General features: G+C 41.1%; 2 pseudogenes; one reads left to right on the top strand and one right to left on the bottom strand.

The window, feature by feature from the left end:
- Positions 1-405: 405 nt before the first annotated feature.
- On the bottom strand, positions 406-587 carry LOC105500296 (annotated as a pseudogene).
- Positions 588-3069: 2482 nt separating this feature from the next.
- On the top strand, positions 3070-3594 carry LOC105500294 (annotated as a pseudogene).
- The last annotated feature ends 477 nt before the right edge of the window (positions 3595-4071 follow it).

The following is a 4071-nucleotide window of genomic DNA, read 5'->3' as shown; positions in this document are numbered from 1 at the left end:
CCATTGAAGTGTTCAGTTTATTTCTATTTAATATAATTATAAATGCCATTCAGTCTGTCATTTGCTATTTGGTTTCTTTTTGTCTCATTTGTTTATTATTCCTCTATCTCACATTCCTTACTTATTTGGGGATAAACATTTTTAGTATTTTATTTCAGTACTTCTATTGTCTTTTTTTTTCCAAGGGCAATTCACATCTGTTTCTTGATGATGCTGACTAAACATACTTCAAACATGGCAGAAGGTAAAGAGTCTGTTTTGTAGGTGAAACCATTTCTTGCCAACAGCAAAGAGTGGTACATGAAAAGCAACTTGAGCATCGTCTTTAAGCTGAGGCCCCAGCTCTGGGCAAACAGCTGGCGAGTGGACCTGGTCCTTCTGGCCTGGATGGGGGCCTCCAAGGAATTACTTTTTCTCATACTTTTGCTTGATGTGTTTCCATAGCTTCCCCTCGCTGATGTGCTGGTAGATTGCGTCCGCGGCCCTGATGGAAGGAAGAACAGGCCCACAGCGATGGTGAGGGCGAAGGTGGAAGTACTGCGGAACAGCAGGGAGTACAATTTCGCAGTCAACGTCAGCATCGCCATGTTTCTTCCTCTATTATCTTTTTAATAAAAAATTTTGGTGTTAATTTTAGGGGTTGCTTAAGGGTTACCATATGCATCTTTAACTTATCACAGCCTATTAACGTTAATATTTACAACTTCACATAAAATATAATACATTTACAATAGTAAAAATTCATTCACGTCTCTCAATTGTGTAGTTGTGGACATATATTTTATTTCTACATTAATTATAGACTCCACCATAGAATTTTTTTGCTTTAAATAATTTTTCTTTTTATAATTAAGAGAAAATAAAGGATAATATTTTATGCTTACCTACATATTTAACATTTCTGGTGCTCTTTATTCCTCATTGTAGATCAAAATTTCCATTGAATCTCATTTTCCTTCAACCTAAAGAACTTCATTTAGCATTATTTGTAGTACTATTCTGCTGTTAACAACCTCTCTTAGTCTTCACTTCTCACAAAAGATTTGTATTTCACATTGATTTTTCAAGTACATATACAATATATATGTGATATAAAATGTTGGTGTAACAGTTAATTTTTTCATTTTGTACTTTACATATATTGAAGAAAAGTAAGGCAGCAGTATTGTTTTGGGAGTAATGTAAAAGTCCTGTTCTAGCTCTTGATTGCTAAATCTAAATCCTCCTTCCTCCTCTTTCATATTTTTCTGACTTGGTATTAGGACTAAAAACCTAAGCATTAGTGCTTTCCAGATGCACAACAATAGGCCACCAAAACCAAGGGCCTCTAGTATCCCTGAGGCAACCCTGACCCCCTGTTGTCATCCAATTAGGAGATAAGAAAGTAGCTTAGATTATCCAGAAGGCAGATGCAGAGAGGGAAAGGGATGGGGAAGGGGACTCACCCCTCAGCTATTAACACACATTGTTCTTCAGAGAACTGATATCACCTGCCTGGCGACTTGACCTAACATTTCTTTGTACCTCCACACCTTTCACAGAGGGTTGAGGAGCCCTAAGGAAATACAAAAAAAATGGAAACACAGTGTCATCCCTGCAGGACTAAGAGAAATTCACACTAGAACAGACAGACTAGACCAGGAGGCTTTCAACTTGGGAAGTTCCTTGGTAAAGTTCTCCATGATAGGGGTGTTGAGATGCATCTAGTTTTCCCAATTTGAGAATATTTAGAGGCCATAGATATGTTTCTGAAGAGAGACCTCACACCACACAGAGAAATAAGTGAAAGTGCCATTGCTCAGCCTCCAACCCTACCCAGAGCAGCACTGGTTAGTCAGCACGAGCAGCACTGGTCAGCAGCTCTGGAAAAATCAGCCTTTCCTTCCTGACCCAAGCATAACACCATCATGCCTCACGGATTTCAGAGGGAACGAATATTCAAGGAGCACTGGCAATTTAGAACAGGCACACACCAAGCTGAAACAGCCGCAAGGAAGGCAGAGAAGAATCACCAAAAATAAGGCACTGCCCAGGACTTTTAGAGAATACATCAGAGACTTAGAAAAGGACAGAGAGGCCGGCCACAGTGGCTCACGCTTGTAACCTCAACACTTTGGGAGGCCAAGGCGGGCGGATCACTTAAGGGCAGGAGTTTGAGACCAGCTTGGCCAACATGGTCAAACCAGTCTCTACTAAAAAAAAAAAACAAAAGAAGAAGAAAAAATAGCAGGGCGTGGTGGCAGGCGCCTGCAATCCCAGCTACCCAAGAGACTGAGGCTGGAGAATCGCTTGAGCCCGGAAGGCAGAGGATACAGTGAGCCGAGATCGCGCCATTGCACTCCAGCCTGGGAAACAAGAGAGAAACCGCGTCTCAAAAAAATAATAAAATAAAATAAAGTCTTTGACGCTGGTTTCCGCTGCGGAGCGCTGCGGGTCCGTGTGTGCAGTGAGTAACGCTATTCTTGGCCCGAGCCTGGGTTTGACCGAGTCCGCGGTGCGAAGGACCTCAACACACAAGTGTCTGAATTTTGTCTCAACACTGCTCCAGATTACTATGTCGGAACAGCTGGATTTACCTGTGAGACAGGCGGGTGTTATCTATTTGAAAAATATGATAACACAGTATTGGCTTGATCGAGAAATAGCACTAGGGTGTATACCCCCTTATACTATTCCAGAAGAAGATCGCCATTGTGTTTGAGAAAATATTGTAGAAGCCATTATCCATTCTCCTGAGCTCATCAGGGTACAGCTTACTACATGCATTCATCACATCATCAAACACTATTATCCAAGCTGCTGGACTGCCATTTTGGACAAAATTGGCTTTTATCTTCAGTCCGATAACAGTGCTTGTAGGCTAGGAATTCTTCTTTGCCTTTATCAGCTTGTGAAAAATTATGAGTATAAAAAATCAGAGGAGTGGAGTCCATTGGTGTCAGCAATGCAGCATTTTCTACCAGTTCTAAAGGATCATTTTATATAGCTTCTTTCTGACCAGTCTGATCAGTCTGTTCTCAACCAGAAACAAATATTCGAGATCTTCTATGCTCTTGTTCAGTATATTTAATGGATTTCAAAGACCACTTCAGTATATTTAATGGATTTCAAAGACCACATGCCTGATATGCAGAACATGGGAATGACAGTGATGATGATGATGAAGCTGAAGATGATGATGAAACCGAGGAACTGGGGAGTGATGAAGATGATATTGATGAAGATGAGCAAGAATATTTGAAGATTCTGGCTAAGCAGGCAGGTGAAGATAGAGATGAAGATTGGGAGGAAGGTGATGCTGAAGAGACTGCTTTGGAAGGCTATTCCACAATCATTGATGATGAAGATAACCCTGTTGATGAGTATCAGATATTTAAAGTATCTTTCAAACTATTCAAAATTGTAATCCTGTGTGGTATCAGGCTCTGAGTCATACAGTCTTAATGAAGAACAAAGAAAACAGTTACAAGACATAGCAACTTTGGCCGATCAAAGAAATCCAAAATGATTGAGAAGCATGGAGGACACAAATTCAGTGCTCCAGTTGTGCCAAGTTCTTTGAATTTTGGAGATCCAGCACCACGGATGAATTGAGCTATCTCTTTATTTCCTGCTGTGTGATTGCAGTGAAGAGCTTGTGTTCCTCCTAGTAGTGGTTCCAGAACTGGTTCATGTTATCTATCCTAAACTAATGATCAATAGATGGAAAAAAAAAAAAAGCACCAACAACCCCAGGAAATGGGACCAGATCATGGAACCTGGCACTGGAAAAGAAACCAGTGGGATTTGGGGGATGGCGGGATGGGGAGGTACCTTAAGAGGCATATTTTCTTTATTTTTTGAAGAAAGTAAGATCTTGACTCTGAAGCTTCAAAGTGACACTGTGGAAATGTGAAACAAGAGGGAATGTCATGAAGGCAGCTTTTATTTTTCTGAGGAAAAAATAGGCATGGGCTACAGAAGTATTTAAAATGTCTCACTTGGCCGGGCGCGGTGGCTCAAGCCTGTAATCCCAGCACTCTGGGAGGCCGAGACGGGCGGATCACGAGGTCAGGAGATCGAGACCATCCT

Source organism: Colobus angolensis, unplaced genomic scaffold (genome assembly GCF_000951035.1).
Source record: "Colobus angolensis palliatus isolate OR3802 unplaced genomic scaffold, Cang.pa_1.0 Scaffold659, whole genome shotgun sequence".
Classification (NCBI taxonomy): Eukaryota; Metazoa; Chordata; class Mammalia; order Primates; family Cercopithecidae; genus Colobus; species Colobus angolensis.
The sequence above is the reverse complement of the archived record's forward strand: the minus strand, read 5'-3'. Positions and strand labels throughout refer to the sequence as shown.